Source organism: Ochlerotatus camptorhynchus, unplaced genomic scaffold (genome assembly GCF_037179485.1).
Source record: "Ochlerotatus camptorhynchus isolate MF236.1 unplaced genomic scaffold, CSIRO-AGI_Acam_v1.1 ptg000333l, whole genome shotgun sequence".
NCBI lineage: Eukaryota > Metazoa > Arthropoda > Insecta > Diptera > Culicidae > Ochlerotatus > Ochlerotatus camptorhynchus.
In genome coordinates, this window is record NW_027040821.1 from 107530 (window position 1) to 122895 (window position 15366).

Sequence of the window (15366 nt, forward strand, 5' to 3'; positions counted from 1 at the left end):
GAAAAGGCGTTCCCGATACTACAGAACCGCTTCGCGTTTTTGGAGGATGAGTCTGAATTCCCAGATTTGGATGGGCCGGGCACATCCCGGCGGATCAACACCGGAGCCATTCCAAAGGGCTCAGTCAAGGGCAGAAGAAGTGGAAGATCCGGAGAATTTTGGAAAATGAGACAGGATGAAAACAGGATCGAAGAGGGGAGTCTTGACGAAGGATGATGGCATGAAAACAGGCAGGAAATAAGAAACCAGGGTGGACTTGTCTCAGCGAGAGGGCAAGGGGGTCGGAAGAACGTGGCAGAGGCTTCAACTTCCATAAAGCTACGGAACTGGAAAAGCTCATCGATCAGATAAGGAAGGATCTCGTGCGGTTCTGTTATGAGAGGAACTGGTTGGCCCCTATAATCGAGCTCAGAAGGAAATTGGGATCCCGCATAAGCCTGGAGAGAATCGAGATCGAGACGGAGGTCAGCATGGACTTGGATAAAATTATAGAGGACGCCACAGTAGACAACACGGAGCAGTAGAATAGACTAACAGGAACAAACCATGGATTATAAAAACCTAAAAATAATGCAACATAATATACAAAGTATCAGACAAACGGAAACAAGAGAAGAACTCTACACATGCATGACCTCGAACAACATAGATGTAGCGCTCCTACAGAAAATTTGGGTAAAGAAGGACGAGAATTTCAAGCAAAGGGCACACTTTTTTCTCAAGTCGCCGCACAGAGGAGTAACTGGAACAAAAACCTGGCCAAAATAAGAAAACAAGATTTTCTTGATTTTTCATGCTTCTATATATTTTTTATATATTTCAATATATGCAGCATAAAGTGGCAACGGAATAAAAACGTTACATTTTGTTTACAAATTTTGAGACGTGTTCAAAAACTGAAGAAATTCGAAGCTTCTTGTTTTCCAAAAAGTAACCATGTAATAATTATGCCTACCAGATATAAACAATTTGATCAAGAGACAAGTGTTATAATAAAATGGGTAATTTGGGCTCTTTTCTAACAAGTTATGAGATAAAAACCTTTAAATTTAAATAATGTCTTATTTTTCAATAATATGAAAAAAAAATTATTTTTTATGTTTTTTTGTGCTGTTTCAGACTTGAAAAAGTTGTAGAATCTTGCCCGATCAGATCATATAATCTATGGACGAATGAAAGTTTACGTTATTATGAACACATTGGCATTGGAATCTCGTCCGGAGTCGTCCGGATTGGCGATTGCGAGCCATTTGAAAATGGCATGTTTTGCATCATTTCGTGGCAAAATGTTATCCCTTTATAAGGCCATACTTCCAGAAAACTTCCGTAACACAACGGTTTTCTGCAGATACCTATGACAAACTTACCGAGTACTACTTCTGTCCTTCTTTAATCTATTACATCAATTGTGGTACTAGATTAAAATTACACTTCAGTAAACTACTCCCGGTTTGATACCCATGACCAGTATCCCCATTATTTTTTTATTCGTATGGATGATGAAAGGCCAGATATGCACTGCTAAGTAGATGGATTTTAAAAGTTAAAGTTAACAGAAGTCTAAGAACCTATTATTATTAAATATTTTAATATATATTAGCAGAAAATTGCTCAAAATCAGTGAATATAATTTTGGCCAGGTTTTTGTTCCAGTTACTCCTCTGTGTGACGCCCCCATAGATGCTACGGAGTTGAATAGTTGGGAAGGAAATGGGTCTGAATTCGCTTAAGCAGGCGATGTGACCATAGCAATTGTTTTTGTTTTGTAGGAGCTTGGGAATGAAGCCACGATCTTCTAATCAGCAAGCAAAATTTATTTATTTATTTATTTATTCGTCAATCAATCAAATCGTAGACTACATATTAACATTAAGACTTATGTTCTATGACTTTGCAGGGTTCTGAAATATATTTTTAATTCTGTTGAGGGCATATTTAGGTCAATCATTTCACAATGATGATTATAAACAGTCATCATCTGATTTACCGGTCCAAATTTAGCGTAATTGGTCCGATGGCGATCTACTGCGAACAACTGTCGATTGCGTAATTGTCGGGAAGGTGCATACAAATTTAACCTTGACAATAGATCAGCTGAGTCAATGCGTTGCGAAATGATATTGTTTAATAAAGAAATCTTTGCGTAATCCCGACGTTCTTTCAATGTTTGAATGCTGATCAGCAAGCAACGTGCTTCATATGACGGGAGAGGAAAAGCCGTCCAACCTAACTTACGTAATGCATATAATAAAAATTGCTTTTGGATTGACTCTATTCGTTCTTCATGCTTTTTCATATAGGGTGACCAAACAACGCTACAATATTCTAAAATTGACCTCACATAAGCAACGTAAAGTGATTTAATTGTATAAGGATCTTTAAAGTGGAGACCGAAACGTTTTATAAAATTAAGCATATTGCCTGCTCTATGTATTATTGTGTTATAATGGTCCACAAATGTCAATTTAGAATCTAGAATAACACCTAAATCTCTTACATTTTCACATTTTTGAACAAAAGCGGTAGCCGTCAAGCTAGCCAAGCTCCTCAATTTTAATTCCAATAAAATGTAAACAAACAAAAAAGAAGGGTCTCACCCGAAAAATGGAATTTACTCCTATATATGACTGAATTATATATTATTGAATAACTATTATTTACGACTACAGACAAAACGTGACTACACCCAAACAAAATTGTAAGTTTTATGGAGGTTTTTAAGCATTCTTCAAGTCTTAATCATGGTCTCAACAAGATATTCTCACAAAAGTATTTAACGCAGCTATTCTTCAGGATACACTTTTTCTACCTATTTTGTTATTAGGCGTTAGTTTCGAAACTTCTGACCAAAAATTGAAACGTTTCAAAATCAACTGAAAGCTAATAAATGAAAAGAATAAAAAATATTATTTTACGCGAAAACGAATATTGCATCTCTTGTATTGTATGTCACAAAAATAATATGTAAAAATTAAATAAAATTTTAATAGATTGTCATGTAAAATTGTTACTTGAAGATTACTAATTTATTGGTGAGAAGTTTCTAATAAGCTCTCCCGAAAAAAAGTATAATAAAACTACGAAATTACAATAATTTTTACTGTTGAATTTCGATGTATCTTTACGTTAATTAAATATAAACATTGGTTTGCAAACAAAATCGAGCTGGTTACAATTACAGATATAAATTCCCTGTTAAATATGCTATAGGCATCAACCAAAAACATTCACAGGTGTAACCAGTTATCAAGAGTCGAGTCCAAGTATAATCCTCGACAATACTTCCATTTACACGTGACCTTAAGCACGTATAAGCTTCCAGGACTATATCCAGGGAAACGACTTCCAGCCTTTTATACCTGTATTCCACGCGCGAGGCTCAAACAATTGTAGCATATTCAAAGTTATTTTTACTATTACTCAAAATCCATCATCACCATCGTTGCGAACAATGTAGTTTTTTGTATATGCTACACAAATTACTAAAATATCTTTATGACAGTGTCGATACAAAATAATCCGTTAGAGATAACTTCGTCAAGATATATTATTTATTAATTCAGAAAAATATAACTCATTTCGTATCGAGCGCTGAGCCAGTTAACAGCGTCCTGGTCTCTTCATACGACACTCGTTTTTTACCGCGTTTCCATCGCTCTCGTGTTAAAAAAAAAAGTGTTCAGGTGAATCGCTCACGGTTTTCGGAAGCAGCTATCGTAAGCTGAGTCTTAAGGCCGGCGCACAATTGGCGTTGACGGTGACTCTGTAGCTCTTTACTCCTATGAGAAAATCCATAAGTAAACGTCAGACTGTGCGTGAAACATGGCGGACTTTGTACTATCCTTTCACTCCACCGAAAATTCCCATAAGAAACTGTCTATATTTGCTGAAAGAGCAAATTTTTCGACGGTGCCGTCAACGCCAATAGATACATTTTCAGGTTTTTTGACAGTTAGCCCATCTGTCAAAAAACCCGAAAACGTATCTATTGTGCGCCGGCCTTTACGTATAGACTGTCCATCTTTAACCCAGTGATCGATCATCATAAAATCATTACCATCATCATCGCACCATCTCCGTCAATAGCTGCAATAGTAGCAGCAGCAAACGGAATACCTAGCTGCACCGGCTGATAGGTTGTTTACACAACCGGCATAAGTATATAGTACAATACATTTTGCAAGTCCATTGCCTCCCTATGGTAGTTTTGTTTTGCCTCGTGGCGCGTGGCTTTTTCTCTCACCCCTGGTAAGGGAGTATGGTTCATAGTGAGACAACTTGTTGCAACTAGATATAAGTTTTTTTTCTCGATTTTTTTTTCTCTTTAATTTGCTTGTACGCCGTGCAAAAAATTTAATTAATAGTAATTCAAATTAATCAATTGGAGAAGGTTTTTATTTATTTTTCCTTCTTAAGCGGTTGCGCACCGCTTTTGCGCATCGCTTTTGCGCAACACTTATGGCATCTTCCGATGCCAACGTTGCGCGAACCAGGTATTACCAACCACTTTCGAAAGGACCATGGGTTGTCTTTTTTCGGCCTAAAAATATACCTTTGAAAATTCTCGACATTTCAAGAGACTTGCTGCGTAAGTATCCGGGAATCTTGGTACATAAGGAGAGATTCAACAAACTGCGTGTAGAAGCACCGAATTATGATGTAGCAAATAAAATTGCTGATCACGAGTTGTTTAGTGGTTTAGCCTTCTCGAGATGTGGAGATAGAAGGCGTGGTCTCCGACGCGAGTCTGTCTGTCGAGGACTTGAAACGTGCCTCGGGTTGTTTTAACAACAGAAAAGTCACAGGCGAGCTTGTAAAGATACTGGATGTTAGGCAACTGCATTCAGTGTCTTTACAAGATGGCAAGAAAGTTTATCAGCATTCAGACTCGTTTCGAATGACTTTCGCTGGTTCAGTTTTCCCAAACTTTGTCAAAGTTGATGGTGCTTTTTTCCGGTGCGGTTGTTTCAGGATTCTTGCCACAAAGAATCAGTAAAATGCGCTTACTGTGGCGAGAATCCTCACCCTTTGCAGGAGTGCCCGATGTACAAGCAGCACTCCGATAAAGTGCAGCGTTCAATCTCAGGACGCTCCAAGCAGACATATGCTCAAATGGTGAAGGCTGCATCAGCCATCCAAGAGGCAAACCAATTTTCGATTTTTTCAGCTGAAGAATCGAACCCTGACTCATCCGATGAAGGTGATTCTATGGTGGTACACGCACCTTCAAAAATGGACGGATCCACAAAAAGGAAATGCCCCTCCCCGAAAGTGCGCCGTAAGAAAACTAAAGTCACCTCCAGAAGATTGGCAAATTCCCAGGGGTAATGGGGATGAAAAAACGAAACCGAAGGCTCCTGCTGAACCAATCCCTGGATGCAGCAGGAATTTTCCACCATTGCCCAAAAAAGATAATAAAAATAATAAAGCTGCTCCTCAAACTTCTCAAAAGAAATCCAAGTCCGAACGAGGTTTGCTAGCTTTTTCGGACATTGTGGAATTCATATTAAATATGTTCAACATACAAGACCCTCTTAGAAGCTTAGTTTCTGCCTTGCTTCCAACATTAGAATCATATCTTAAGCAATTGACTGTTTCATGACCCCTCCTTGCATCAATCATATCTTTCGATGGATAATTCGTCGAACGAGGTTGAAGATATGATTCTTTGTGCTACAGTGGAACTGCCGTAGTCTAGTGCCTAAACAAGATTCGTTCAAAATTTTACTTCACAATTCTGATTGTGATATATTTGCTCTCTGTGAAACATGGCTTTCTTCCGATAAAGAACGCAACTTTCACGATTTTAACATTATACGCCTGGATAGAGACGATTCTTATGATGGAGTACTTTTAGGGATCAAAAAGTGCTACCATTTCTACAAAATTTCCCTTCTTGCTCTATCAGGCGTCGAAATCGTCGCTTGCCAAATAAATGTGAAGAACAAAGACCTTTGCATAGCTTCAGTTTATGTTCCACCAAGAACCTCCATTAGTCGTAGTCAACTCTGGAATCTAGTTTCGATTCTTCCATCCCCAGTATTAATTCTGGGTGATATGAACTCCCATGGTACTGGTTGAAGCGATCTATACAATGACAATAGAGCGGCAATTTTTTACGATTTATATGACGATTTCAACTTGACTATTTTGAACACTGGTGAAGTGACACGTATTGCTAAACCTCCGGCTCGAGAAAGCCGACTCGACATATCTTTGTGTTCAAGATCAATATCATTGGATGGTCTGTGGAAGGTTATCAATGATCCCCATGGTAGCGATCATTTGCCAATCATCATTTCAATTAAGTGTGGCCCTCAATCTGCAGAACCATCTCGAGTTCCATTTGATCTTACAAGGAACATCGACTGGCAGAAATATGCAACGGCGGTGACAATCGGTATCGAATCAATAGATACGCTCCCACCATTGGAAGAATATCGATTCCTCGCCGATTTGATATAGGGTAAATTATGGCTTCGGCACCCATTGACTATTTTCGGCAACCGAAATTGAAACGTTAAGTTCACTGTATTTTCCCATCAAAACTCTTCGCTGAATATATTAAGCCGATTCCTTAACTTTTCAGCTTCAATCTGATTACATTTTTACGACTGTGCAATCCTGTTCTGCCATATTTTTCTTTAAATGAAATATACACACTACAAAATACGGCTGATTTCGAGTTGCCGATAATAGAACAGCTGGTTAACACGCAGTTCAAATGGAAAGGGTGCCGAAGAAAAAGAGACTGCCGACAATAGTCACACTCACATGAGAAGTTTGGAGCGTTGTAAAAACATGTTCAACCCGTTTTGATCAATTCTGTCGATTGAAATTGGTAGAACAGCAAGCAGCAGATAAATGTCAACAAACAAATCTGTCATGTATGTGTGTGACGCTGAGAAATCGCTAATAGAAGTTCGGACGCTGCTTAGATTGACGAGAATACGTAAATTCCCCTACAAAAGCTCACTGGAAGCACAGAAAAGAAAAGTTCCAAGTGCGCCCTTCAAAAGGAGACCAGCCACACCTGGATGGGACGAAGAATGCACAAAATTGTATATTGAAAAATCTGATGCTTTCAAAGCTTTTCGTAGACACAAAACTTCCACATATTTCGAGGAATATTCAAAGCTTGAGACAAAGCTGAAACAATTAGTCAAAGAAAAGAAACGCGGTTATTGGCACAATTTCGTCGAGGGACTCTCACGAGAAACCACAATGAACACCTTGTGGAGGGTGGCTCGCATCATGCGTAACCGCTCATCTTCTAATGAGAGTGAAGAATACTCCAACCGATGGATATTCGATTTCGCTAAAAAGGTCTGTCCGGACTCAGTTCCAGCACAACACTTTCTTCGAGAAGCGTCTCCGAGCGGCAGCTCTCTGGATAGACCATTCACAATGCTGGAATTCTCTATAGCTCTTCTTTCATCAAACAACTCCTCACCGGGAAGCGATATGATTAAATTCAACCTTCTGAAAAAACTCCCAGACATCGCTAAAAGACGCTTGCTAGACTTACTCAATTCCTTACTAGAAAATAACATTATACCGCCTGAATGGAGACAGGTCAAAGTAATAGTCATTCAAAAACCTGGCAAACCAGCGTCTGACCATAACTCATACCGTCCGATTGCTATGCTTTCGTGCATTAGGAAATTGTTGGAGAAAATGATCCTTCGGAGACTCGATCAGTGGGTCGAAGCAAATAACTTGCTATCAAATACACAGTTTGGGTTCCGCAAGAGCAAAGGAACAAACGATTGTCTAGCGCTGCTTTCCACAGATATTCAACTGGCCTTTGCACACAAGGAGCAATTGGCTTCAGTATTTGTTCCAGTATCGAAGCACCCCCCGACTTTGCGAGCGCCGTATTTTTACCTTCGGGTTGAACAAATTTTCTATTTCCGAAAAAAAAAACAATTTGAAATGTCAAATGAAGGGAGTTTTGTTCCATTCGTCCAGAATAATAAACGTGTTTTGAAACCGTAGTAAAAAAAATAAGTATATTTTCGATTTCCGAAAGGCAGTCCAAGCTTTAAATCCGCAAAAGTACAGTTCGCTAATACCCAATCATTGGTCCTTCTAACCGGATAATGTCGGACCTGCAAAAGCTGATTAGCCGGAGGAACGCCCTCATGGCTCAAATCAATGTAGAGCTTTCAGTCGCGGACAACATCAAAGAGCGGAATCCGTCCCAAAGTGAGGTTAGGGACCGACTGAATCAGCTAAACGAGCTTGCTGCTAGTTTTCGGGAAACGCAGAGCTCCATCGAGGAGAAACAGGAGGACCCAGTGGCCGCATCGGTGCATTCGGTCAGGGAGGAGTTTTTCGGAATGTTCTACAGAATGAAGGATATTTTCGAAAGTCATCTGGATGAGGTTGGATCTTCCGTGAGTCAGCAAACTGTTGCCAATACGGCCGATTGGAAGGAGGCACTTGTTGGATCAGGCGATGACAGCAAAAACCGTCGAAAATCTGTCGAAGTTTCCGATTGCTGCAATCAAACTTCCCGACGGAGAACAGGTGTCGAATGGTGCACCCCAGTTGAATGTTCGGTTGCCTGCCATCCAGATTCAGCCATTCAATGGTGAACGTAAACAGTGGATGACGTTTAAGGACCTCTACGTGTCAACAATCCACAATCGGGCTGGCATTACAGATGCGCTGAAAATGCAATACCTCTTTTCCTATCTGGATGGAGACGCCAAACGCTTAGTCAACAAGTTCCCTATCTCGGGTGTGAATTACGATAAAGCGTGGGAGACACTGGTCAACCACTACGATAAAAAGCGTTTCACAGTGTTCTCGTTGGTTCACGAATTCATGGCCCAACCGGCCGTAACTCCAGCATCGCCGCAGTCGTGTTGTAACTAGTCTGCTCAGTTACAACATCGGACGAGATTGTGCAACAGCTGGATGCTTTGGGGCAGGAGTTCAAAAGCCGAGATCCGTGGCTAATCCATCTCATCCTGGAGGAGCTGGACAAGGACACACGAGCCAGTTGGTCTCAAGAAGTAGTGGAGATTGAGAACCCAACATTCGAGGAACTGCTGGCGTTTCTCAAAAAGCGCTGTGCGGTGATCGAAACTTGTTCTGCGTTCGTGAAGAAACCAGTGAATGAACCGAAGAAGGAAGTACAAAGATCGGTGCCAATCTCGACGAAGCTGAAGACGCTGTATACGTCAACAACGGACAAAAAGTGCGCGAAGTGCTCCAGTGAGCACAATACGTATCAGTGTGAAGAATTCAAAAATATGAGTGTGAAGGACAGACGTGAACTAGGGCAAAAGGCCAAACTGTGTTTCAATTGCTTACGGCCATTCCATTCGGTAAAGTCGTGTACGTCGAAGTCTGTGTGCCACAACTCCGACTGCAAGCAACGGCACCATACGCTGCTGTGTCCTGTGGTGAAGAAGGCTGAACAACCGGAAGCAGAACAACAAGAAGATTCGGCGGTGGCCCCTGCAAAGGAAGAAAGTGCCGTTGTCTCACTGGCGGCGGAAGTTCCGGAGAACAAGCAAAAATCTATCCCGTTGCTGCCAACGGCTGTTGTCAAGGTGCAAAAGGTGGATGGCGATTTTATGACAGCGAGAGTTCTCATCGATTCCGGTTCTCAAGCGTCGTTGGTGACAGAATCCTGTGTCCGGAAATTGCAACTACCACGATGGAACGGCAAGCTAGTAGTCAACGGTCTGGGTCAACAAGAGGTCGGAACGACACGCGGTGTGGTGACATTGTGCCTTGCATCTCGGTTCAAGGACACCCTAGTCTTGAGCATTGAGGCCTACGTTCTTGGCAAACTGACTACCACAATACCGTCTCAGCCGTTCGATGTGAAGCTTCTAAATCAACTGGACGGGTTGGCGGATCCGGAATTCAATCAACCAGGTGTGATAGACATCATTCTGGGAGCAGACGTTTTTCTTGCACTCTTGGAGGGAGATCAAGTCAAAAACGAGAGCGGCCAAACAGTGGCCCAACGGACGATTTTCGGATGGATCGTAGCAGGCCGGTACGACGCTGCAGCTGTCATTCAATGCAACCACGCAATTCTCAGCCTGCACGTCGAAATGGATTTGAACCGTACCTTGCAGCAATTTTGGGAACAGGAGGAAATGTTCAAGCCACCATCGCTTACTCCTTCTGAGCAACTGGTTACTGATTATTTCAGTTCAACCCTGACACGAGATGATACTGGACGCTTCATTGTCAAACTACCCTTTGATAATTCGAAGCCAGCGCTTGGCGATTCTCTCGCTGTGGCCACAAAACGACTCACATGTATCGAAAGACGATTTCATCTGGATGCGGAGTTCAAGAATCAATACACTAACTTCATGCGTGAATATTTGGAGCTCGGACATATGGAGGAGGTTCCGGTAGCCGAAGTTCAGAAGGTTAGCGGTAAGTGCTACTATTTGCCGCCGCACGCCGTAATCAAGGAAGACAGCTCAACAACAAAACTGCGCGTTGTTTTTGACGCGTCTTGTGTGTCATCATCTGGAGTTTCGCTCAATGACAGATTGTTGGCCGGACCAAACAATAACGCTGATATCTTCACAGTTTCGTTGCGGTTCCGTTCACATCGTGTGGCTTTCCGTGCGGATGTTGCCAAATTTTACCGTCAAGTACTGGTACATCCAGCGGACCGTGACTATCTTCGTATCGTCTTCCGTGAAGAACCCGATCAGCCGTTGAAGCGCTATCGCCTTTGTACAGTGACGTACGGAACGAAAACAGCCCCGTATTTGGCAATCGAGGCCATGAGAGAATCAGCTAAGCCGTACGAAGCCGTTTATCCGGAAGCAGTGGAGCGGATCAAGCTTGACTTTTACGTCGACGACTTCCTGTCCGGAGCAGACGACGAGGAACAAGCAATCCGCCTGAAGCAGCAGGTGGTCGAAATCTTATCTTCAGCTGGGTTTGAACTAAGGAAGTGGTCGTCTAATTGTGAGAATCTTTTATCCAACCACTCTTCGGACGAAGCACAACCCGTACATATGAAGCTTTCGGATTACAACGAGGCAGTGAAGGCACTGGGCATCCTGTGGTATCCGTCTCGAGATGAATATGGATTCAAGGTTAGTTTTTCCCCGCACAGTGTCAACACTAAGCGCCAGATGATATCAGATTCGTCCAGATTATTCGACCCGTTCGGATGGTTGGCTCCTGTAATAGTCAAAATCAAAATTCTCTATCAACACCTCTGGCTTTTCGACATCGCCTGGGACGACCCGTTGCCGTCAGCCGTCGAGCAAGAATGGCAAGCAGTGAAGCAAAATCTTCATCTACTCGAGTCCATCCGAATTCCACGGTGTATTTTTCCAAGCCGGGACCGTGTGCAGTTTCATGGTTTTTCGGACGCCTCCGAACAGGCATACGCTGCGGTGGTGTACGCGAGAACAGTCGATGATCAAGGCAACGTTTCGGTGGTACTCATTGCGGCTAAATCTCGGGTGGCACCAATCAAGCAAGTGTCACTACCTCGTCTAGAGTTGAACGGAAAGCTGCTACTCACGGAGTTGATGCGTCGGATTACTGAAGCCTTGCCACACCAGCAGATCGAACACTGGGCATGGACAGATTCCAGCATCGTTCTGCAATGGCTGTCTTCGCATCCCCGAAGGTGGAAGACATTTGTAGGAAACCGGACATCTGCAATTTTGGATTACCTGCCACGAAGCTGCTGGAATCACGTTTCTAGCAAGGATAACCCTGCAGACGTTGCATCGCGTGGACTATCACCAGATGAACTTGTCAACAATCAGCTATGGTTTCAAGGAGCACCGTGGCTGAAAGAAGATGAATCGGGTTGGAAGCGAAGCCCAGCACCACAGGTTGTCGACGAAGATTCGTTGGAGGTCAAACCGATCAAATCGTTGTGTACACTGACGACGAAAATAATCAACTATGAGGTTGAAAAGCAGCTAATCGTTAATTGTTCCAGCTTTTGCGTACTTCTCAACCAAATATCAACGTGGGTGAATTAGTGCTAGTCAAAAACGATAACGCACCACCAGCACAGTGGGAATTAGCCAGAGTGGAAATGATTCATCCAGACGCATCAGGAGTGGTTCGGGTGGTGACCTTGCGGCGTGGCTCAACTGTGTACCAACGACCGATCTATAAGTTATGTGTGCTGCCGTCTGATTGAAGCCACTTGTGGCTTCAAGGCGGGGAGGATGTTCCAGTATCGAAGCACCCCCCGACTTTGCGAGCGCCGTATTTTTACCTTCGGATTGAACAAATTTTCTATTTCCGAAAAAATCAATTTGAAATGTCAAATGAAGGGAGTTTTGTTTCATTCGTCCAGAATAATAAACGTGTTTTGAAACCGTAGTAAAAAAAATAAGTATATTTTCGATTTCCGAAAGGCAGTCCAAGCTTTAAATCCGCAAAAGTATAGTTCGCTAATACCCAATCAGTATTCTTGGACATTAAGGGGGCTTTTGATTCAGTTTCCATTGAAATTCTGTCAGACAATCTGCACAGATGTGGACTTTCTGGAATTTTAAATAATTTCTTGTACAATTTGTTGTCAGAAAAGCAAATGAACTTTTCCCTTGGACAACTGACAACTTCCAGAATTAGCTACATGGGCCTGCCCCAAGGCTCATGTCTCAGTCCTCTTCTTTATAACTTTTATGTCAAAGATATCGACAACTGTTTGGCAGAACAATGCATGCTAAGACAACTTGCAGATGACGGTGTGGTTTCCGTAAGAGGTCCACATGCCGTGGACTTGCAAGGACCATTGCAAAGTTCCTTAGATAACTTGTCTTCTTGGGCTAGAAATCTAGGGATCGAATTCTCGCCGCAGAAAACTGAACTGGTAGTGTTTACTCGAAAGCGGTACCCAGTCCAAATGCAGCTTAATCTTTTGGGCAGAAACATTACTCAATCATTGTCTTTCAAGTACCTTGGGGTCTGGTTTGATTCAAAGTGCACTTGGAATACCCATATTACGTATTTGAAGCAAAAATGTCAACAGAGGATCAACTTTCTCCGTTCAATTTGCGGCACATGGTGGGGTGCTCATCCGGGAGACCTCATAACGCTTTATAAAACAACTATTCTCTCTGTTCTAGAGTACGGCTCTTTCTGCTTTCTCTCGGCAAGAAAATGTCACCTAATAAAATTGGAACGAATTCAATATCGTTGTCTGCGTATTGCTCTCGGCTGTATGCGCTCAACGCATAACATGAGTCTCGAGGTTCTGGCAGGAGTACCACCCCTCCAGAACCGTTTCTGGGAGCTTTCTCTCAAAATACTAATCAAATGCGGAGTGACGAACACACTTATAATTGAAAATTTTGAAGAAATTCTTGGGCTGAACACACAATCTCGATTTATGAGAATCTACCACCACTACATATCGTCAGATATGTGTCTTCCTTGTTACACTCCAGACCGTGCTCACTTCACCAATCGCAGTTCCTCAATTGAATATGATCTGACCATGAAACAGGCAACTCATGGGATTCCCGATCAACTTCGACCTATTATTATCCCGCGTATTTTTACTGAAAAGTACCAACACGTCAATTGCGTGAACAGACATTTTACAGACGGGTCTCGTCTCAGTGGATCCACTGGCTTCGGTGTCTTCAATGAAAACTCTAGCGCCTTCCGCAAACTCCAGGAACCTTGTTCCGTTTTTGTTGCTGAGCTGGCAGCAATCAACTTCGCATTGGGATGATTTCCAACATGCCCGCAGACCATTACTTCATCTTCTCGGATAATCTCAGTTCGATCGAGGCTATTCGGTCGATGAAACAAGGTAGGCACACATCTTAGCAGATGTGTGTGCTGGTCGAAAGATCATATATGATAACCTTTGTATGGGTCCCCTCACATTGCTCAATCCCAGTTAATGGGAAGGCGGACTCTCTCGCAAAGGTGGGCGCGCAGGAAGGCGAATGTTATGACAGGCAAATTTCACACGATGAATTTTACCATTTAGTGCGTCAGAGTACCATTTCGAGTTGGCAAACCGATTGGGACAATGGAAATCTTGGACGGTGGTTACATTCAATTATTCCTAATGTTTCTTCGAGAGCGTGGTTTAAAGGCTTGGACTTAAGTCGTGACTTCATTCGCGTGATGAGTAGACTTATGTCCAACCACTACTCGCTAGATGCTCATCTCAATAGAATAAACCTCGTGGACAGCAACATCTGTCGGTGTGGAAACGGTTACGATGACATCGATCACGCAGTTTGGCAATGTACGGATAATTACGCCGCCAGAAAGCGACTTTTGAATACCCTTGAGGCCCAAGGAAGACAACCCTATGTTCCTATCAGAGACGTGTTGGGAACTCGCGATATCTGCTATATGCAGTCGGTTTATGTGCTTCTTCAAATGTCTAGTATAAGAATTTAATTCCTTTGTCTTTTGTCTCTCTTTATTAGTTTTTTTTTGTCTTGTCCCCCCCGTCTCGATTAGTCTCATCGTCGCCCACTGGTCAACCACCATAGCCGGTCGAACTCCAGACGAAACTAGAACCGCACTACCATTCATACTGGTGACAACGCTCTGACGAGACAACGAAACCTTACCCCCAAGTTCCCCCCCTGATCCTATCCTTCGACAATGTACCTCTCTAACCTCGAGTAAGCCGCGAGTATTCGGCCCAACTCCTACTAGACATAGAATTAAGTGAATTTTGTTACAAACAAAGATCAATGAACTATCGGCTCCGTAAAGCTAACGCGATTGAGCCTTCCAAATAAACATACTAGTCAAAAAAATAAAAATATAACTGCTCAATTAACAGCTTTTACATGTGAAATGCAGTGTCTCTTAAATTCTGTAAGTGTATGTGTCTAGGCATCGAATGGAAAACATTTATACCTTTGAAAAATAATGAATTTTGTGAAGTATCATTCAAAAGGTGTGGTGTTCTAACTTCATCCGCGTTTCTAGTGTTATATCTATGAAAAATCATTTCCTCTTTCAATTCGATCTCACAAATATCGAGGCAGTTAACCGTTAACTACTTTATAAATGAACACCATAGTCAAATACACAATAATTGAGTGTGTGGATATTACATCTTCACATCAAAATATTCTGCAAACGCTGTAACCTCGATATTTGTGTAATACCAAAATAAGTGGCAAGCGTGATTACCTCCCACCCCAGCAGGCCTGGGTTCAATCCCAGTCGGCGCCGCCGGGATGTTCTGAGGCATAACATATCTGATCACGACTTCCTTCGGAAGGGAAGTAAAGCCGTTGGTCCCCGGTTCATGAGTTGATAGACATAGTTTGACTACCTCCCGGTGTTAAATTTATCTTTAATCGCGCTCCCGGCATTAAATTTAAATTTAATCGCGTTTTTCTCGAAACCATG